The sequence below is a fragment of the Notolepis coatsorum genome (assembly GCF_963971535.1).
Source record: "Notolepis coatsorum genome assembly, chromosome: 17".
Lineage (NCBI taxonomy): Eukaryota > Metazoa > Chordata > Actinopteri > Aulopiformes > Paralepididae > Notolepis > Notolepis coatsorum.
The window spans coordinates 100725658-100749739 of NC_140181.1; the positions used below are offsets into that span (position 1 = coordinate 100725658).

Below are 24082 nucleotides of genomic sequence, written 5' to 3' on the forward strand. Positions count from 1 at the left end.
GAGAGAGGGGGAGAGGGAGGCTGGAGAGGGAGAGAGAGAGAGAGAGAGAGAGAGAGAGAGAGAGAGAGAGAGAGAGAGAGAGAGAGCGAGAGAGAGAGAGAGAGAGAGGTGGAGGGACGGGGTCAGGAGGGAGAGGGAGAGAGGGAGAGAGAGAGGGAGAGGGAGAGGGAGGAGAGGGAGAGAGAGAGAGAGAGCGAGAGAGAGAGAGAGAGAGAGAGGTGGAGGGACGGGGTCAGGAGGGAGGGAGAGAGAGGGAGAGAGGAGAGAGAGAGAGCGAGAGAGAGAGAGAGAGAGAGGTGGAGGGACGGGGTCAGGAGGGAGAGGGAGAGAGGGAGAGAGAGAGGGAGAGGGAGAGGGAGAGAGAGAGAGAGAGAGAGAGAGAGAGAGGCAGACTGGAGAGGAAGAAAGAGGGAGACTAGAGAGGGAGAGAGAGATAGGGAGAGAGGGAGAGGGAGAGAGGGAGACTGGAGAGAGGGATAGGGAGAGAGGGAGACTGGAGAGGAAGAGAGGCTGGAGAGGGAGAGAGAGAGAGGGAGAGCGGGAGACTGGAGAGGAGAGAGGGAGAGGGAGAGAGAGAGAGGGAGACTGGAGAGGAAGAGAGAGGCTGGAGAGGGAGAGAGAGGGAGAGAGAGGGAGAGCGGGAGACTGGATAGGGAGAGAGAGGCTGGAGAAAGAGAGAGGGAGAGAGAGGCTGGAGAGGGAGAGAGAGAGAGAGGCTGGAGAGGGAGAGAGATAGAGAGGGAGAGGGAGAGCGGGAGACTGGAGAGGGAGAGAGAGGGAGACTGGAGAGGGAGAGAGAGGAAGAGACGGGGAGAGAGACAGGGGCATATGAGGAGGTGATATGGGGAGAGGGGAAGCGAAAGGAGAAGAACATGTTGAATGGATTACAGAGAGAGAGAGTGGTGAGAGTGAGAGATAAGGAGAGAGAGAGGGGAGAGGGGAAAGTGAGAGAGATAAAGAGAGATGGGGAGGGAAAGTGGGGGGAGAGAGGAGAGGAGATAGAGAGGAGAGAGGGAGAGAGGGGAGATAGAGAGAGGAGATAGATATAAGGAGAGAGGGAGAGAGAGAGGAGATAGAGAGAGGAGATAGAGATAAGGAGAGAGGGAGAGAGAGGAGATAGAGAGAGGAGATAGAGATAAGAAGAGAGAGAGGAGATAGAGAGAGGAGATAGAGAGAGGAGATAGAGATAAGGAGAGAGGGAGAGAGAGGAGATAGAGAGAGGAGATAAAGATAAGGAGAGAGAGAGGAGATAGAGAAGACAGTGCAGGACCAGAGTAAGAGAGAGGAGGTGAAGCGTCAAAGGAGAGGTCAAGCAAAAGAGAGGCGAAAGGGGAAAAGATTAGCAAGAGTGGAAAGAAGAAAAGACAGTGAGAGAGAGAAGACAAGGAGGACAGAGAGGACATGGTTACTGTGAAGAGATGAAGGAGAGGACAGTGAGGACATGGTTACTGTGAAGAGAGGAGATGAAGGAGAGGACAGTGAGGCCATGGTTACTGTGAAGAGATGAAGGAGAGGACAGTGAGGACATGGTTACTGTGAAGAGAGGAGATGAAGGAGAGGACAGTGAGGACATGGTTACTGTGAAGAGAGGAGATGAAGGAGAGGACAGTGAGGACATGGTTACTGTGAAGAGAGGAGATGAAGGAGAGGACAGTGAGGACATGGTTACTGTGAAGAGAGGAGATGAGGAGAGGACAGTGAGGACATGGTTACTGTGAAGAGAGGAGATGAAGGAGAGGACAGTGAGGACATGGTTACTGTGAAGAGAGGAGATGAAGGAGAGGACAGTGATGACATGGTTACTGTGAAGAGAGGAGATGAAGGAGAGGACAGTGAGTGAGGAGGAAGAGAGGGAGACTGGAGAGGAAGAGAGAGGGAGAGAGAGGGAGACTGGAGAGGAAGAGAGAGGGAGACTGGAGAGGAAGAGAGAGGGAGACTGGAGAGGAAGAGAGAGGGAGACTGGATGGAGAGAGAGAGGAAGACTGGAGAGGGAGATAGAGGTAGACTGGAGAGGGAGAGAGAGGGAGACTGGAGAGGGAGACTGGAGAGGAAGAGAGAGGGAGACTGGAGAGGAAGAGAGAGAGGGAGACTGGAGAGGGAGAGAGAGGGAGACTGGAGAGGAAGAGAGAGGGAGACTGGAGAGGAAGAGAGAGAGGGAGACTGGAGAGGGAGAGAGAGGGAGACTGGAGAGGAAGAGAGAGGGAGACTGGAGAGGAAGAGAGAGGGAGACTGGAGAGGAAGAGAGAGGGAGACTGGAGAGGAAGAGAGAGGGAGACTGGAGGGAAAGAGAGAGGAAGACTGGAGAGGGAGATAGAGGTAGACTGGAGAGGGAGAGAGAGGGAGACTGGAGGAAGAGAGAGGGAGACTGGAGAGGAAGAGAGAGGGAGACTGGAGAGGAAGAGAGAGGAAGACTGGAGGAAGAGAGAGGGAGACTGGAGAGGAAGAGAGAGGGAGACTGGAGAGGAAGAGAGAGGGAGAGGACAGAGTCAGGAGGAAAAATAAATGTTCAACAATTGAAACAGAATTCCAAAATGAACTGTACGTTGTCAGTCATTTTGAATAGAGATGTGTCACGATATACGTGAGATCATGGAAGTAACAGCCCATACAGATCTATGGATTAATTCAACGGCACACTGTCTCTTAACACAAAGAGGAAGACTTCTCCTCAAACGTCTGTTTCAGTTCTCCCCACGGCCTCCCAGACAGAAGAAACCCGCGGGCCTAAAATAGAGAGGCTCTGGTGAAGCAGAACTTGTCAGGATGAAGTCTTCGGCGAGTGAGTGATCCTTTTGATAAAACCTCAGCAAAATGTCCGACCAATCCAGCTGTGCGGTAATCGCACTAATTAGCCTCGGGAGTCGAACACAGCTTTCGCTCTGCGGCGCAGTGTATTCATTGGGTGTGTTGAGTCCCCACCCTCCACATACCATAATCCCCGCCCCACCCCCCCAGCCCCCACCCCCCCCCCCCCCCCCCCCCCCCCCCCCCCCCCCCCCCTCGCTACATATAAACGCAGTGTCTCACCGAACCCTCCTCAACCCTGCGGAAGAAACACCACATTTCTATTTTATTATCTTTATACCTAGCGTGGATCTTATCTACACTGTACATTTGACTGTATATTTCTGTATATTTCTGGCTGGATAGTATATTCAAGATTGTAGAATGTATATACATACCATAATGTATATCCCGGACCGTATTTTATTCTTATTTTTTATATTATTATATTCTTATTCCTATTTTAGTCGTATTGACTACCTAAATGTTTATTGTTGTTCAATGTGAGCGATCTCTATTCCCCGTACCTGGTTCAACTAAGTTGATCAAAAGTCCCATAAGCCAGATTCAATTAACCCGATGTTTGAATCCAGGCTTTCTGTTCCTCGAACGCTGATTCAGTCTCGTTAATTCGAACCAGACTTGATACTCAGGATAATTGTGCGCGGCCGCCTCACCTGAAAAGACAGCAGGTGTCGATCGCAGAAATCCAGATTTTCTAACGGCATTGATTGATTGATTGATTGATTGAAAACTTTATTAACAGATTGCAGAATGGGTACAATACAGTACGGCTCAATAGCCTCGCCGACAAGTTAAATGCATAATCTATAGGCACATTTTAAGTCCCTCATTACCCCAATCAATCAGATTATATTTCTTTAAATGTGTAGTAGGCTTAATGGAATGAATAATCGAATGAGATCTTGCTAGCGATAATAATTAGTTCAACTCTTTGACTTTCAGAATAAGTAGATAAAAACAAGCCCAAAGAGTATCTAATTGATACGAATTAATACTTATGAGGATATATGTACTGTATGCGCTCGGCTTAGGTATCATGTACTATATAAATACATGGTTCCCAAAGTTTTCAAGGAGCGACCCCCCGAAATAATGGTGTCAGAGAGGCTTGGAGGGAGGCTATACAGTTTCACTATTAATCAGGTTTTAATCGTTTTCGGACATCATCCATACATGCATTGAATTGATTAACCTTTGGTTTATACCAGTGACACCTCATGTTCATCATCAGATAACAGTGCTTGAACAGATAAATGCATTTTCTCAAATTCATTCATCAAAACATCAAAGGCTCATTCAATTTCTCAAGTCACATCCACGTCATCAAATCCGTCAAACAGAGCATCTCCTCATACATTTTAATCCCAGTTACAATATCACAATAACGTGTGAGTGATACAATTCAACAATCCACAGATTCAGATTCCTCGTAATTCATATCCACAATCCATGCATAAAGACGCTTCAATTTATGCTTGAATGAAACACAATCCGGGCGCTTCGTTAAGCAAATACATCCACAGCGGAGAATATGAAACTAATCAAAGCCAAACGGCCGATAGGTTTCATTCATTAAAAATATCCCAGTGGGGGCGCCCCAGTGGCGAACCACATAGCACGCTCAGCCGCGACACGGCCGACCCGGGTTCGACTCCCGAACCCGTCGTTATTTGCCGAATGTCTTCCCCCCACTCTGTCTCCCATTCCTCCTCTGTCTCTCCCTACTGGACTGCCCAGTAGAAATAAAGCGATAAAACGCCATTTTTTTTTTAAATAAAAAAAAAAAAAATATCCCAGTGGGATTCACATTTGCAATGCTCCGTTATTAAAATAACCACATAGTGTGTGTCGCGACTTGCGAGTGCCGTATCCGTATAACTATGACGTGCATTATTTAAGTAAATCCATAGGCTGAATATGATTTATTATCAGAATTTTAGCTCTATTATTTTACATTTCAAAAGCCCCCTCTAGAAAAATGAAGCACAAAAACATAATTCAGAATGGTATAATGGAATCTGTGAGGAGAGCTGGCATTTCTTTGCGAGGGCGTGGCCAGTTTATCCAGCTATCTGAACTTAACCCTGCGCTGGAGCAGGTTCAAACTTTCTGATCTGTTGCCATAGTGATTTAGACAATCGCACGTCGGGGAACCGAAAGGTCTGGCTTAAGTCAAGTTATCTTGAAAATTATCCGACTAACTCAGTTAGCCAGGTACGAAGAACAGGGCCCTGTAGTGCCGATTTTCCCTCGGGATTATTAAAGGATTTCTATTCTATTCTATTCATCTCGAGGTGTAGAAAGTAGTGAGCATTACGCAAGGAGCTACTTTATTAAATGGTCAAATGGCTGCATTTATATAGCAGCTTTTATCCAAAGCGATTTACAATTCGTTCCTCACATTTGATACATTCACTCACACTCGGACGGCGGTGGTGACCTGTGCAAGGAGCCAACTTGCTCACCGGGAGCAGTTAGGGGTTAAGTGTCTTGCTCAAGGACACTTCGACACGCTGCCCGGGAGAAGCAGGAATCGAATTGGGAACCTCCGGATTACCAGACGACTGCTCTACCTTCCGAGCCACCGTCGCCCCATCACCATTAGTGTAGCTTCTCTGCTATTCACTATCACTAAGTTAATGGAGGAGAATGAGCAATTTTGTATTCATTCACAACACTGTAAAGATAAATAATAAGTGTCTTATTTCTTTTATGTATGGTGAAATAGGCGTTGTTTTATATATATATATATATATATATATGTCCCTACCATACCACAGAAACATAAATTATCCCTACAAAATAATTTCTGAGTGTAGTTTTAGTATTATAACTCTCAACTCTCAACAACACAACACTCAACTAACCACCTCGGCTTGTCCTTCATACCAGCGGCCATCAGGCTCCACAACACTGGGCAGGGACCGCTGCCAGACATCCAACTACTAGGAACTTCTATCACTGAGTGACTGACTCTGACTCCCACCTAAACAGACAATATATAACGTGTGAAGTATATCAGGCATACATAACCATACATACTGCACCTTATGTGTATACTGTATACTTACTTCATCACAGCATATATTTAGCATTTTTAGATTAGATATATTAGATTAGATATTAGATTATATATATTGTAACTATATTTATTGTAGGGAAAATATAACTGGGAGGGCTCAGGGCATACATACCCTCATCTTGCACCTTGACCTTTTTACACTGCCTACTTGCCCATATGCGCATGTCCAGAGTTAATTATATTGTTATATTGTTTACACTGACTATTTTTACTTTTTATTCAATTTTTATTTTAGGCCAAAGGCATCAGTTCAGGAGGTTAAAGGGGGCAACAACAGTGGCTCAGAAGGTAGAGCAGTTGTCTGGTAATCAGAAGGTTCCCTGTTAGTTTCTGGCTCCTCCCAGGCAGCGTGTCGAAGTGTCCTTGAGCAAGACACTTAACCCCTAACTGCTCCTGATCGTCAGGTTGGCACTTTGCGCGGTCGCCTCTGCCGTCAGTGTGTGAATGTGTGAGTGAATGGGTAAATATGAGACATATGTTGTGTAAAGCACTTTGTATTAATAAATGCAGTCAATTTAATTAAAGAAACATCGGGATAAGCTGATGCTCTTTGTAGCTCAAAAAGCAGCATTTACGTGCAAAAAAACACTTCTGCTCGCACACTTTCCGTCGTTTATTGAGAAGTGATTACGTTAGGCCTATGGCGTGTCTGGGGAAAGGGACGCATCTCTCTTTTTCGGCTGAAGAGCCAGATGACTGACTTGACTTACGCAAGACAACGTTTCAGATCAAAATAATCCTCATCATCTGGAGGATCTCTCCTGCTGTCGGGCACCAACGAGCCTGCTAACAAGAAAGGCACTTGTCGAAGTAAATAACGATGAGAGAAAAATAACCAAACCAGTTCCATTTCCCATCGCTTGGCAGTGTGTGTCAGTGACAGAGCTAAAAATGTGTTTTTTTCTAATTCCCTGGCTGTTTATATAACGTGTCCAACCTAGCCTTCAAAATAACCGCTTGGGTCCTTGTATAGAGTTTGCGTTGTGCCGCTAGTGCTGAAACTCCTCAGCCAGGAAGAGGGAGACTGCAGTAAAACGAGGCTTTTTTTAAATACAGGTCACGCTCTATAGCCTAAGGGTCTTCCTGCATCATTATCATGCTGAAGTCCACTGTGGCCTGCAAACTTTGAGTTCATCGGTGGACAGAGTCTTACCAAGAAATGCTAGCTTGACGGGCTAACGCATCCCACCACTGTTAACCCTTTCACTACCACACTACAGAAGGTTAACCTTTCACTACCACACTACAGACTAGTGTGGCAGTGAAAGTGTTAACCTTCTGTAGTGTGATAGTGAAAGGGTTAAACGTATGTAGTGTGATAGTGAAAGGGCTAACCGTCTGTAGTGTGGTAGTGAAAGGGTTAACCTTATGTAGTGTGGTAGTGAAATGGTTAACCTTCTGTAGTGTGGTAGTGAAAGGGTTAACAGTCTGTAGTGTGGTAGTGAAAGGGTTAACCTTCTGTAGTGTGGTCGTGAGAGGGTTAACCCTTTGCCGTGTGGCAGTAAAAGGGTTAACCTTCTGTATTGTCGCAGTGAAAGGGTGAAAGGGTTGTTGTGTGGCAGTGAAAGGGTTAAATGTCATTCATGCAAGGTGGTTCCTTGTGAATGACAACTGCGAGTGCATGTTGCAAAAATAATCAACACTTTTTAAAATACTTGACCATATTTAGAAAATGTTGTCGTTAGCCAAAATCTGTCGTAGCGAATGCAAAGTAAACGGAGCCTGTGTGTGGTTTATTCAACTGCCCCCCCTGGACCCTACAATGTGATGTACAAGTGTGTCTGAAAATAAATGGAACAGGCAAATTCACTGAGCCTCTCTGACCCAAAAGGAGGAAGAGAGGACTTGGAACAGAATTGCGGCCGTCATGGAGAGTGTGGCCTGTCGGGGAGAGAGAGCAGGGAACAGCCTGCAGCCTCCCTGGGCCAGGAGTTCAATTCATCTGTCAATTCACTCCCCTTCCTTCCTTTTGTTTGGAAGGTCTAATTAGGTCCGTTCACTCTCCCAACTCAACCATGTGATGCCAGGTTGCTGTGTGTGTATCGTCTCGTGTGTCTGCAGGACGCCCGCCGCAACGCCATGTCTCTGAATCACTGCAGTGGCGACTACCTCACACTAGAGGGACACATTTCTTTATGATCAGAACTGAGTATTACTTTTGCCCCTGTTTAATGTGAAGACCATACTACATAGGCTACATTCAATATCCTACTCACATTTGCATAACATGGCAGGTGTCAGACAGTGTGCTAGATTCCATCCATAGTGGAGCTCAAACAAATCTAATGCCACACACGGTGCATGTGTGTCTATATATTCAATTTAATTTCAAACCTTTATTTAAACTCAAAAGGGAACTGAGGTTTCCCTCATTTACAGTCACGTCGAGTGTACATACAGAAATAAGCCAAAAAAAGAAAAAGTATTAAAAGCATAAAAAGGGACAACAAGGCGAGGCAAAAAGCAGGGATAGCAAATAAATTAAAACACGTACAACTTGATTGACAAAGGTTGGAGGTTTTAAACTCTGCAACAGAGGGGATAATCTCAAGCTTCAAGGACTGTTGGAGTTCATTCCATGAGCTAGAGGGGCATCATAACAAAATGCAGATTTACCCTGTTCAGAGCAAACTCTGGAGACCTTAAGGATCAGCCAGTCACTAGAACAGGTTCCATACTGTAAAATATTTATGTTTTTTTCACAGGAAATTCACTGTATTATTTTACAGATTACTTTTGTTTTTCTACTTTAAGTGAAAATGCCATAAAAATACAGTAAATTACCTTTTATCAAAATATTAACCATTAAATAAAGGTTGTAATCTGTAAATGTATTTGATTTTACTGTAATTTGACAGTAAGTATTTGGCAACCATTGATGGCAGACATTTACCGTTTTCTTGCAGCTTTTTTTCTTACATATAGGTACCAAAATTCCATTCCAATAACGATGTAGTATAAGGAGGTAGCTTACCAATAATGATGTAGTATAAGGAGGTAGCTTACCAATAATGATGTAGTATAAGGAGGTAGCTTACCAATAATGATGTAGTATAAGGAGGTAGCTTACCAATAATGATGTAGTATAAGGAGGTAGCTTACCAATAATGATGTAGTATAAGGAGGTAGCTTACCAATAATGATGTAGTATAAGGAGGTAGCTTACCAATAATGATGTAGTATAATGAGGTAGCTTACCAATAATGATGTAGTATAAGGAGGTAGCTTACCAATAATGATGTAGTATAAGGAGGTAGCTTACCAATAATGATGTAGTATAAGGAGGTAGCTTACCAATAATGATGTAGTATAAGGAGGTAGCTTACCAATAATGATGTAGTATAATTAAGGAGGTAGCTTACCAATAATGATGTAGTATAATTAAGGAGGTAGCTTACCAATAATGATGTAGTATAAGGAGGTAGCTTACCAATAATGATGTAGTATAAGGAGGGAGCTTACCAATAATGATGTAGTATAAGGAGGTAGCTTACCAGTAATGATGTAGTATAAGGAGGTAGCTTACCAATAATGATGTAGTATAAGGAGGTAGCTTACCAATAATGATGTAGTATAAGGAGGTAGCTTACCAGTAATGATGTAGTATAAGGAGGTAGCTTACCAATAATGATGTAGTATAAGGATCTAGCTTACCAATAATGGTGTAGTATAAGGAGGTAGCTTACCAATAATGATGTAGTATAAGGAGGTAGCTTACCAATAATGATGTAGTATAAGGAGGTAGCTTACCAATAATGATGTAGTATAAGGAGGTAGCTTACCAATAATGATGTAGTATAATTAAGGAGGTAGCTTACCAATAATGATGTAGTATAAGGAGGTAGCTTACCAATAATGATGTAGTATAAGGAGGTAGCTTACCAATAATGATGTAGTATAATTAAGGAGGTAGCTTACCAATAATGATGTAGTATAAGGAGATGGCTTACCAATAATGATGTAGTATAAGGAGGTAGCTTACCAATAATGATGTAGTATAAGGAGGTAGCTTACCAGTAATGATGTAGTATAAGGAGGTAGCTTACCAATAATGATGTAGTATAAGGAGGTAGCTTACCAATAATGATGTAGTATAAGGAGGTAGCTTACCAATAATGATGTAGTATAAGGAAGTAGCTTACCAATAATGATGTAGTATAAGGAGGTAGCTTACCAATAATGATGTAGTATAAGGAGGTAGCTTACCAATAATGATGTAGTATAATTAAGGAGGTAGCTTACCAATAATGATGTAGTATAAGGAGGTAGCTTACCAATAATGATGTAGTATAAGGAGGTAGCTTACCAATAATGATGTAGTATAAGGATCTAGCTTACCAATAATGGTGTAGTATAAGGAGGTAGCTTACCAATAATGATGTAGTATAAGGAGGTAGCTTACCAATAATGATGTAGTATAAGGAGGTAGCTTACCAATAATGATGTAGTATAATTAAGGAGGTAGCTTACCAATAATGATGTAGTATAATTAAGGAGGTAGCTTACCAATAATGATGTAGTATAAGGAGGTAGCTTACCAATAATGATGTAGTATAAGGAGGTAGCTTACCAATAATGATGTAGTATAAGGAGGTAGCTTACCAATAATGATGTAGTATAAGGAGGTAGCTTACCAATAATGATGTAGTATAAGGAGGTAGCTTACCAATAATGATGTAGTATAAGGAGGTAGCTTACCAATAATGATGTAGTATAAGGAGGTAGCTTACCAATAATGATGTAGTATAAGGAGGTAGCTTACCAATAATGATGTAGTATAAGGAGGTAGCTTACCAATAATGATGTAGTATAATTAAGGAGGTAGCTTACCAATAATGATGTAGTATAAGGAGGTAGCTTACCAATAATGATGTAGTATAAGGAGGTAGCTTACCAATAATGATGTAGTATAAGGAGGTAGCTTACCAATAATGATGTAGTATAAGGAGGTAGCTTACCAATAATGATGTAGTATAAGGAGGTAGCTTACCAATAAGGGCCTTAAAAATGTACAAATAACATTGTTTGTTGTGCCTCTCCGTCAGAGAAACGACAGTGACGAGTGTCGTATCTATCATTAGTGATGGATCTGAGGGCAGAGTGATAGACAGAGTCCAGAATGTATAATAATAAACCTCCTCTCTCAACCCATCATCAAAACGTTGGCCCTGTGAGACGGGATCCAGAGGCATCCTGGAGAATGCAGGAAACTCAGAGCTCCATCACTGATAGCCTGAACTGTCAGCGACACTGAGGGGCTCCAGGCCCACAGTGAGCGCAGCCCCCGCAACCACAGAGCCACAGAGAGGCCCGTCAGTGAGTTGGCTGTGGGCTCTGCCATAGATATCATATTTATTTTTGACCATACCGCCAAGCCCCTAGGCAAAGGCCTCAGCAGCTTTCCCGACTACACTCTGGCCAAGTGAAAACCATTAAGAGTTCAGAGGGAGGTTTCACTGGACCCTTCTGGTTGTCCCTACCCTCTCCAACTTCTGCCAACACTTAGAAGACCTCCAGCTTCTCCTCAAACTTGTTCGACACAGAGAAACTCTTGAAAGAGAGGATGAGATCCGGAGAGAAGCTACTCTGAGGGATTGATCTCTGTATGCAAACAAAGTAATATATGCACGTATCCACCTTTTCCGCTGGTGCAGGAAATAGAACAAGAGATTTAGCAACAACACCATAGTCTCTATAGCCTAACTGCTCTCTGTTTACTGACAGACAAAGCGCATAACATGCGTTGAGCTGTGTTGGTCTTCATCGGTCCTGCTGCCAGAACTATCGCTGTCAGAACTCGGGATGTGGGAACTCACGTGCACTCATTGTACTTTTTGTATTTTGTACTTTTATGTTGTATTTGTATTTATATTCTATATTGTATTTATAGTGTATATAGATACTGGACTGTATAGAACTGTGAAGCTCTATATCCCCCCCCACCCCCCCCCCCCCCATGCTGCTTTGCTTTGACACCTGAATTTCCCCAAGGGGATTAATAAAGGATCATCTTAATCTTATCGGGTGTTGAAAAGCTGTGTTTGCTTCGTCCGTCAATAAATATCTCGGAGCAGCTGTGCTGTCGTGTGGAATTGCTGGACTGTTCAGGGATTAGTCTGGACCGTCAAGGAAGAGAGTTAGGAGGAGACCTGGATAGCTTGTGTCCTCAGCCACCGGAATGATGCCGAGGTGAATTAGGCAAATTAGCGCCCTGCCTGAAACCTAGTAAGCCTAATATCTCCCCTGGCCATGGGAGGGGGGGGGGGGGGGGGGGGGGGGGGGGGGGCCTTTGGTCCCCTCTGGCAGATGTTTGGTGTCCCATGCGGGGGACCCGGGTTTGAATCCGTGTTAGTTTTTACAGTGGTGGTGCCGTGTGCCAGACAGGTTTTCTCTGTGGGAGGTCCAAGGAGTGTAAGAGAGTCGCCCCCCTGCCTGAAGCCTAGTAAGCCGAAAAGCTCCCTTAGCCACAAAGCATTACCCTTTAAGGCTGACCAGTAGATGGCTGCTTTCCAAAATGCGGTGGGAGTTTGAATCCAGGTGAGTTACATTAGCAGTCGTGTTGTGATCATTATTATTGCTCTTTCAGTCATTTTAAAGGTATTGGTACATTTTATATAAATGTGTTCCCCTATTTGGCCCTGTCGTGTGTGTGTGTGTGTGTGTGTGTGTGTGTGTGTGTGTGTGTGTGTGTGTGTGTGTGTGTGTGTGTGTGTGTGTAGGTGTGTGTGTGTGTGTGTGTTTCAATGATCAGAAATGTATGAAGAAAAACTCAAGCTCTCTCTCTCTCTCTCTCTCTCTCTCTCTCTCTCTCTCTCTCTCTCTCTCTCTCTCTCTCTCTCTCTCTGCTGACAGCGAAGTGGCTTTCTGCCAAGTTGCTCCTAAACAGACCACTGAAACACATAAAAAGCTCCTTTGTCCTGTTTAACTTCCCATTATTGTATGTTGCGCACACCTCCGCCATGCTTGTGTGTATATCAAGGAACACAATGGCTGCACAGTCTTAGATAGCCACGCCCCCCCCCCCCCCCCACCCCCAGCTCATCGTTTCTCTGATTCCGTTCCCTGCTCCAATGTAAGTCTGTTAAAGCTAAGTCTAACATGACTGACAGTAAAAAATTATGAATAGGGAGTCGCCCTAAGCCTGAGCCTACTGTACCTTACAAGAGTCAGTGAGCAGTGATTTCATCACCTCAAAAGCCCAGTTTTTCTAAAAATCAACCGGGCTTTTGAGGTGATGAAATCACTGCGCCCAGACAGCAGTGGTTCGGCAAAAAAATATTCTGAGTATCTGCTTAGAAAACGAAAATGTCTAATTAAAAAAAAGAATTCTCCATGTGGCAAATACACAGTTCACAACATGTTTACAGGAACGTCTTGGAGTTGTATTTGGAGTGTATTTCATGACTGTTGGGAACTAGGCTACACTGGCACACCTACTTCCAGTGAATGACGCTAAGCTAGGCTAACGGTGCGGCTGTTCCCTAAGCCTAATGCATGCACAGAGAAGAAAAGGGTATGTATCTGCAAGTCTAACTCCAGGGTAGATGGCAAATAAGCTAATTTCCCAAAAGGTTGGCGTGTTCCTTTAAGAGTAGAGTGAACGCAGGAAGGAGGAGGCAGCTTCCTGCCAAGACACCCTCCTAATTACACACTGGCTCAAGAATAGCTCCATCGAATGGACAATAAATGATGTCTGTCGGAAAAACTGTTTGTGTAAAGAAGCAATTAGCCTAACCTCTGAATCTTTAATCAATTGCACTTCTGTCACACATCTGCCACCGTTGATATCCTCCATAAAGGTCGGTGTGAGTATTTTGTTTACAACTCTTTAAAAGCATGTAAAAGTCTCATTTGTCAAAAAGTTTTCAATATAAATCATTATTTTGCACACTCATAATAACCCTGCTTCATGAGCAGCCAATGCATCCAAAGCTCTGGAATGAGCTGCCACTGCATGTTAAGCAGGCCCCCACTCTGCAGGTGTTTAAATCACGCCTTGAGTCAAAACTAATTTATTTGCTTTGGCTTTTGGCTTTTAAACAGTTTGAGAGACCTGCCTTTTTTATGTGACATATTGTATATGTTTTTATTGTGTGCTTTTATCTTTTTATCTTATGTTGTGGGATTTGTACAGCACTTTGGTCAACTTTGTTGTTTTTAAATGTGCTCTATAAATAAAGTGGATTGGATTGGATCCAACTAAAATGCTAATTCTTCAAAATAAACCAGTTAAAACCGGCAAAAAGCACCAAACAATAAAACATCACCTACAGATGGCAATATGAGCTGCACACACACTCAGGGACCGAAACTAAAGCCCGCCGCCCGCCAGGGGCGGTCTGTTTTTACCTTTGGCGCATGACACTTAGAGGGCTGTCCGCCGTGTGGCGTGTAGACGTGTAGTTCATAACGATACTCTTGTGCGAGTACAGATTATAGCCGCTCGTCTTTTTTTTCTCCGCCGCGAGATCGTTAAAAAACTACAAGTCCCACATCGCACTCAAGTCAACGGTCCAATCACAGTAGAGTGATGTGACTGGTTTCATGAGAAAAAAAAGCAAATGACCAATCGGAAGCTATCATTTGGCTTGTTTACTTCCGTCTGCTCTAGTCTATATCGGACCTCCATGAGCTAACGTTACTGTTTAAACAATGACCCAGTCAACTATTCACTTTTAGTTTAATACATGATGAGGCATTGTCTAACGGTATCTAGCTGGCTAGCTACTGATAGCTGCTGATATCAACAAATGCTCCAGCAATAGTCTACTCGAGTGCATAATACCTCCGTTCCCTCGTTAGCTAGCTTAGCTAGCTCTCGTTAGATCCATCTGTCCCAGTAAACTAAATTGTCTTAACGTTATCTACCGGGCTAGCAGTAGCTACAGATAGCTCCTGATATCAATGTCTTATAACATTGATTGAATGCGTATTCTAGCTGAGGGCATGTTGAATGTGATTTGACAAAAGAACCGTAATGTTAAATAGGGTCCAGCTGCATCGCCGGAGAATCCTTGCATGCTGAATGTAGGGTCTAGCTGAATATAGGGTCTAGCTACAGGGCCGGAGAATCCTTGCTGGAGCTGGAGGCTACTCAAGTATACACACAGACAGTGGAGCTGTTTGCAGATAGCAAGCATTTTGACTTATTGCGTGGTGGCGATGTCTCGCAGATAATACAACTACAAGTATGATTATATAATATATATTTTATTTAAAAAAAGAAATGTTTATATAAAATATATATATATTTTTTTTTAATCAAAAGAATTTTGGCAGGTAAGAAATATGCTTGGCGGGTAGACTCTTCCCATCTACCCGCCACTGGCCGGTGAGTCAAAAAGTTTATTTCGCTCCCTGCACACACTGCACAAAGCGAAAGCTATTAATAGCCGTAGCCTGCATGTGTTACAGTTTTAACAAAAGGGTCCGCAGCGCTACCGTCCTTCACCCGACACACAAAGAAGACACGTCCTTAATGCAATGCGTCACGCAAATAATGTCACTGGTGCGGAGTCGCCGTACTCACGGGTAGTAAGAGGAGCGGCAGGGTCTGTGCACTTGTACTCCCAAGGCCTCCATGCTTTGTTTTTCACGAGAGATCAGTGAAAGTCAAGCTGGGTAATGCAGCGCTGGAAGCGTGTCACAAGGGGGGAGGCCTCCAGGGTCACTGGAGAGAGAGAGAGAGAGAGAGAACCGGCCCCCGGACCTGCAAACTCACGTCTACTCACAGGGGGACGGACGGGCATGTGCCCAATGGAGACATATTGTCTGTACGTAGCATGGAAAACCAAATACGGACCCTGGGTAGAGATTGAAAAACACACACACACACACACACACGCATGTACACACACAAACATACACACATGCGCACACACACACACACACACACACACACAAACATACATGCATGTACACACACATACATACACACATGCACACACACACACATACAAACATACACGCATGCACACACACAAACATACACGCATGTACACACACAAACATACACACATGCACACACACACACACACACATACAAACATACATGCATGCACACACACAAACATACACGCATGTACACACACAAACATACACACATGTACACACACAAACATACACACATGTACACACACAAACATACACACACACATACATACAAACATATACACACACACACACACAAACATACACGCATGCACACAGACAAACATACACGCATGTACACACACAAACATACACGCATGTACACACACAAACATACACACAGACACACACACACACAAACATATACAAACATACACACACACATACTGTACAAACATACACACACACACACACACACACACAAACATACACGCATGCACACACACAAACGTACACACACAAACATACACGCATGTACACACACAAACATACACACACACACACACACACATACAAACATACATGCATGCACACACACAAACATACACGCATGTACACACACAAACATACACGCATGTACACACACAAACATACATGCATGTACACACACACACAAACATATACACACATGCACACACACACACACACATACATACAAACATACATGCATGCACACACACAAACATACACGCATGTACACACACAAACATACACACATGCACACACACACATACAAACATACATACATCATGCACACACACAAACATACACGCATGTACACACACAAACATACACACATGCACACACACATACATACAAACATACGTGTACACACACAGTCACACACACACACAAACATACACGCATGTACAGTACACACACAAACTTACACGCATGTACACACACAAACATACACGCATGCACACACACATTTAGTCATACTGTTTATTAGGGCTGCAACGATTAGTCGACATAATCGACGACGTCGATTATAAAAAATCGTCTACGAGAAATTGTTGCGTCGATTAGTCATTAAAAAAAAAAAAAAAAAAAAATGTTGTGCACTACTTATCTTTGTGAGAGTGGCTTCTCAGGGTTCCAGACAACATCATAACATGCTGATCCCATAGCAAATTTTGGACATTGAAAACATTGTTCCCCTGCAGGAGATGATGATCAGACTAGACACACAATACATTACACACGCACTCCTCTCACTCACACACAGCGATCAGAGTAAGACACACACATACACACTCCTCTCACTCACACACAGCGATCAGAGTAAGACACACACACATACACACTCCTCTCACTCACACACAGCGATCAGAGTAAGACACACACACATTCACACTCCTCTCTCTCACACACAGCGATCAGAGTAAGACACACACACATTCACACTCCTCTCACTCACACACAGCGATCAGAGTAAGACACACACACATACACAAATTACACAGTACACACCTCTCACTCACACAGCGATCAGAGTAAGACACACACACAAATTACACAGTACACACACTCCTCTCACTCACACAGCGATCAGAGTAAGACACACACACATACACACACACACGGACTCCTCTCACACACAGCAAACAAAAGTTATTTAAAGTACACTTCCACTTTAATTTGTATTATTTAATTTATTTATCTTGTTATGAGTGATTGCTGTATTGTTCTTCAAATACATTTTCATTTAAAGTGGCTTAAAGATCCAAATTCAAATGTTTCATGAGTCATTATTTTTATTTGCTATGGGATCATCATGTTATGATGTTGTTGTTTGGTCCTGACAAGAGTCTCAAAGTCTGGGGTGATGGTAGACAAGCAACTCTGAGGTCATGCTCAATGTCCAATCTGTTCCTCTGCTCTGTCTTCAGCTGGACCAGAGCTGAGAAGCCACTTTCACAAAGATAGGTAATAAAAAAATAAATAAAAAAAAAATCCTTTTTTTTTTTTTTTTTTTTTTGTTGTCGTTTACATTGGTTTTCGATTAGTCGACTAATCGAAAAAATAATCGGCAGATTAGTCGACTACCAAATTAGTCATTAGTTGCAGCCCTACTGTTTATAGTATGTGTACATGTACAGAGACATACATCGCAAACACACATTCTGCATTAAGATGGCAATGGAAGATAATCTGTACAGCTTTTCCCCACCAGAGGGCGATATACCATCTCCAGCCTAGCCTACAGTGTATCCCAACTACCGGGATAGGAAGAAAAATCAGGGGTGGTCACACTATAAACGGCCACAAGAGATACTTCGCCTCTCTATTAGGGAATGTAAAGTTGACATCTCATTTCTGGGGCAAGCCGCCATGTGTAGAGAATAATTCCTATTGACCGCCACGTTCTCTATCCGTTCTTCAGTTTTTGTACATTTCGCAATGCAAATTGGTGTAAGTGATAGGGATGGTAAAAACTCACAAAATTACTATTTGATAGGGCGGCTGGGTGGCGCAGCAGAGATTGCGCTCATCACCAATGCAAGAGACTCCGGTCTCGAATCCGGGTGTCAGCATTGCCTCCGGCTTGGGCCGGCCGTCATACTGGCTCAATTGGCAGAGTCAGCGGGTGGAAGTCGATGGGTGGTAATCTGGACGTTGTGGACAGCGACTCCTACAGGACGGTTGGGGGACGCCTGCACAGCAGAGACAGGAAATAGCGGGGGTAGTGTGAGCCTCCCACACGTTACACCTCGCCAATGAGAGTCCGCGCTGGCAGGTGAAAAGATGCGACTGGCTGCCTCCACATGTATCAGAGGGGACATGCAATGGGCTTCTATCCTCCCTACAACCGGCCAGTGGGGGGCATATGCGAGCAACGTTCAAGACAGGGGAGGGGAGAATTGGAAACACGAAATTGGGATGGGAGGAAAATAGAAAAATAAGGAGAAAAAGTGGATAAAAAAAAAGTATTACTATTTGATAGTCACTGGGAACTATTCGACTTAATAGTGCTTATTTTTACTTAACAGCATATATGAGATAATCCAACATGCAAGCTAGCTGGCTGCTGTCATTGCTAACAGCTAACGCTAGCAGACCAGGCTAGCGTATTTCCGCGAACAAAAGCCTTCATTCTGAACCAGCGTTTCCGTTAGCCGGTAATTACCGGTATTTGAAGTCCGACATATTTAATCTCTCCGGTCTTAATGTCCGGTGAAAATAATTCCCTGAGTCTAAGCACAATTTGATTATTTGAATTGTATTAAAATAGGCTAAAATTAAATAGCCTATGCGATGAACGAAACAATCATTACATTTGTTTCATCGTTGCTTCTAATAATGACAACGACGTTGTCAGCGAGAGCTTAGTGCTGGGTGTGCAAACTTTTGTGAAGCTGCAGAGCCGGAGCAGCAGCAGCACAATGCAGTACTCCAGCAGTACTCCAATTCAGCCATTTTCAATTCAATGTTGGGTGGGGGGCGCTGCTGTGCGGTCCCCAGAAAAGAGCCAATAACAGCTGAATCTGCTGCTCTGCATCGACATACTCTCGCAAATAAGTCATTGGGAGGTGGAGAGAGAGAGTCGTCACGCAAACCCACGATAATGTTGCCGTCTCTCTCTGCCAAATTTCTCAGTTCTTCGCTTGATATAATTAATACAAATGTCCAATATAACGGAATTCGTTAGCTCATAAAAATGTGATTATAACAGACTGTTGTTTATTAATGTCGGGCGACTGCCCACAGACACCTATTTGATTTAAAGTCGGCAGCAGCACGAGTCTCAGGACTTATTTTATTTGGAATATAATGACTTTATACGCAAAAGTAGCCTAGTTTTAAGTAAAAATATTATAAATCTACATGCCTTGATGATGTCATTCTTTTGTTTTGTTTGTCATTCTTTTGCCTATCAATTGTTTTTAAGCTCAATAAACTCTGACCGGAATTTCTCTCATTTGACCGGTAGATTGAAATCTACCGGACACTGAGGCCGGCAACAATTTTTTCTAACGGAAACCGTTGATGCTTGAAATGTGTGAACTTAGAGAAACAACATGGCAAACATACAAAACGTTGCTACCATATAACATCTCCGGTCTCTCTTCTGCATCTTTCTTTTCTGTTCTCCCAGCTGGGTCACTTCCGGCTTCAACATGGACGGTCGCATTTTACCCAGCTCCCGTAACCAACGCAACAGAACAACAACAAAAAAGTATTTTGCGCATTTTCTACTTTCCCTCCTGTAGATTATGGACTTGTACCTGAATTCACAACTCAAGCAACAACTCCAGACAGAAGTGGAGGGTAGCGAAAATGCAAATCAGCAGTCCCATTGCGACTTCTACTTGTTAATGGGCATGGAGAGGAAACATCCAGCCTTCGGAGCCACGACTATTCACACAGTACTTACTGCAAATCCGGAACGAAAGAAATTACCCCCGACAGGCAAGTGTAATAAGAGATCAATGTTTTTATTATATCTGCTCATGTCGGGTGACATACACCAGAACCCTGGTCCCGTAATGACACGGAACCAGAGACTACAGTTAGATCTGCTGACCCAAGAAGCAGCATCGCTCCAAACACCGGCGCCGGCAGTCGAGATCAACAGCATCCACGCAGCTGACGCTACAGCCAGCAGTTGCACCAGCCGACCAGCAAGCGGCGACATACCCTCACCGAAGCCCCAACAGACGAGGCGAGAGGCGAGAGAAAGAGCGGCGCGGGACGTCGAGATCATATCTATGGTCGAGATCACCAAGGACGCGCCGGTTAGCTCGGCTGGCCCCGCCATGCCAGCTAGACTACCCGGGCCGGGGCCAGGACAAAAGGCACCCCCCCTCCCCCACAATGGAGTACTAACAGACACATCTGTAATCAACCAGCCCCCCCCCCCCCCCCACATCGCGGGCTTTCACACAGAGGAATACAGACTCCAGCAAAGGATAAAGGATCACCCCCTCCCCACTCACGGCACAAACAACAACAACGCCCCCCCTCACCCCACCACAGGACAGGACACAAATGAACAGAGTTACCTCCAGTGTGACGACATCAATCAGATTACCTGCAAAAATGGACTTCATATATTCCACATTAATACAAACAGCCTGAGACCTAAACTGGCTGAAATCAAACAATTGTTTTTAAACGTTAAGGCTAGAGCCATATGGAATCCGCGATCACGGAATCGCAGACGGAATCGCGGAATTGAGCAATAAAAATGGAATCAACTATAAAAGAAATTAAAAAAAATACGTTTTTTTTTTTTACTTTTTTTACTTTTTTTATGTTGTGGGACTTGTACAGCACTTTGTTCAACTTTGTCAGTGCTGTAAAGTTTAAACCTTTTAAAATCTTAGACAAACAAAAACACTTTGCTTTCATGAAATATTGTAAGCCGTCATTTGAGGCTTTATAAAAGCAGCATAATGAACACAAATCTGTCAGTGCCGAGTCCGACCTCATCTTAAATAACAAACAGCATTGCTTGTTGTAGTTAACAAAGAGAGGCAGAGTTGATTTTGCTAAAATATATATAATCTTTTTTTTTTTTTTAAATAATCAAATTTTATTTTCATATTCGAATCCCATGCCCACCGAACGAAGCTTCGAAGTATTTAAGACAGCCCTATTAAATGGACTGTTATATCTTATTAAATTGTGGACATTTATTCATTCCCACTTATTAGACACTATTTCTGATGGTAAAATGAGCGTACAAAGCAAAATACAGAATTCTGAAATATTAAAACGGAAAAAACGGAATTTGGAAAAAAATAAAATGGAATTTGGAAAAAAATAAAACGGATTTCATATGGCTCTAGGTAAGGCTAACATATTGTGTTTCACAGAAACAAAATTAGACTCATCTGTACAGGATCCAGAGATTGAAATAGAAAACTACTCAATAGTCAGGAGGGATAGAAACCAGTATGGAGGTGGCGTCTGCGTGTATATACACAAAGATACCAAATACATCAACCGTACTGACCTTAACCATCACGAAATTGAAACTGTTTGGATTGAAATCTTATTAGACAGGGCGAAACCAGTACTAGTAGGCACAATCTATAGACCGCCAGAACAGAGTGGCTTTTATGACACACTTGATGGGTGTTTAGCTGGGGTGGAGGGGGTAGAAAAAATTCGTATTGGGGACTGGAACACGGATATGCTGCGTAAAGCAGCACCCGTCTTCAAGGCCTTCAGTAGATTTTCTGATCTGCACGGTTTCAGCCAGCTAATCACCCAACCCACAAGGGTATGTGACTCGACACAAACCACCATTGACCTCATTTTGACCTCTGACAAGTCCATGATCTCCAATAAAGGGGTGATAACATGTGGGTTAAGTGATCATTATATGATTTTCTGTACCCGCAAAAAGCTAAAACAGAAGGCCGGCTGTCACAAAACAGTCACATCTAGAGACCTCAAAACTTACTCTAGAGAGGCCTTTAACCTAGAACTGGGGAGCTTGGACTGGTCAGATGAACTCAGTGGTACACAGGTTGAAGAAACATGGCTTGGATTCAAAACAAAATTCAGAGCAATACTCAACAACATGGCACCCATAAGAACCACCAGGGTTAAAAATCACGCTGAGCCATGGATGCACACTGAAATACTGGCCGCTATGAAAACCAGAGACAAAAAATGCTCTGAACTTCATAAAAGTCAGACAAAGCTTTCGAAAAGCTCAAACAGTGAACTCCAAGCCCACGTGGTTGAACTAAAAATTCAAAGAAACAGACTAAGAAATGACGTAAACACCATGATCAAAACCGCAAAAAGAAATTTCATCAACGACAAAACTGAGGAAAACAAAAACAAACCCTGCGAACTTTGGAAACTAGGTTGCAGTAAAAAACTTAAAACCAGATTCTCAAACATAAACATAAAGACGGACAACACGCTCATCACAGACAAGCTGGATGTAGCCAATTACTTAAACATCTTCTTCACAAACATAGCCACAACACTGGTAAACAAACTACCCTCCCACTCAGGGCATTATGGGGTAGAACACATAGTAGCATACTACAAAAACCTAGGGGTCCACAAAGACGACTTCAAACTTGAAATGGTAACAACCGATGAGGTACTCAAAAAAATGTGCGCCCTCCAACCTAACAAGGCCACTGGCCATGACAACATCCCCTCCAAATTCCTCAGAGACGCAGCAGCCGCCATCACCCCAGTCATCACTCACATAATAAACCTCTCTATAAAACAGGGACACGTCCCCAAGGACTTCAAAATTGCGAGAGTGACCCCTCTGCACAAAAAGGGCAGCAAATTAGACCCAGGCAACTACCGCCCTGTTTCTATTCTTACCTCCATCTCGAAAGTCATGGAGAAAATAGTCTTCGAACAGGTCGAAAAGTACCTGGCGGAAAAAAATCTAATCTACGAATTCCAATCTGGCTTCAGAACGTCCCACTCCACTGACACATGCCTCCTCTATTTGAACGACCACATCAAACAAGAGGTGGACGCAGGCAAATACTGCGGCATGGTCATGCTGGACCTACAAAAGGCCTTCGACACTGTCAATCACTCCATTCTGATTGACAAGCTAAAAGCAATTGGTTTTGATAGCTTATCAGTGAGCTGGATGCAATCCTACCTGGAGGGGAGAGAACAGATGGTAGAGGTAAACGGTACTCTATCCCCCCCCCTCACAGTGAGCTGTGGTGTTCCACAAGGAAGCATACTAGGACCCAGCATTTCCGTTAGCCGGTAATTATCTGTTGAAGTCCGACATATTTAATCTCTCCGGTCTTAATGTCCGGTGAAAATAATTCCCTGAGTCTAAGCACAATTTGATTATTTGAATTGTATTAAAATAGGCTAAAATTAAATAGCCTATGCGATGAACGAAACGATCATTACATTTGTTTCCTCGTTGCTTCTAATAATGACAACGACGTTGTCAGCGAGAGCTTAGTGCTGGGTGTGCGAACTTTTGTGAAGCTGCAGAGCCGGAGCAGCAGCAGCACAATGCAGTATTCCAGCAGTACTCCAATTCAGCCATTTTCAATTCAATGTTGGGTGGGGGGCGCTGCTGTGCGGTCCCCAGAAAAGAGCCAATAACAGCTGAATCAGCTGCTCTGCAGCGCCATGCTCTTTGCAAATAAGTCGTTGCGAGGTGGAGAGAGTCGTCACGCAAACCCACGATAATGTTGCCGTCTCTCTCTGCCAAATTTCTCAGTTCTTCGCTTGATATAATTAATACAAATGTCCAATATAACGGAATTCGTTAGCTCATAAAAATTTGATTATAACAGA

At 43.4% G+C, this 24082-nt stretch overlaps 1 protein-coding gene across 1 annotated transcript in view; it reads right to left on the reverse strand.

Moving 5' to 3' along the window:
- The window catches only part of LOC311243549 (microphthalmia-associated transcription factor-like), a gene marked incomplete at both ends in the record, with an annotated part of 94699 nt that overhangs the window by 44152 nt on the left and 26465 nt on the right, over positions 1–24082 (reverse strand).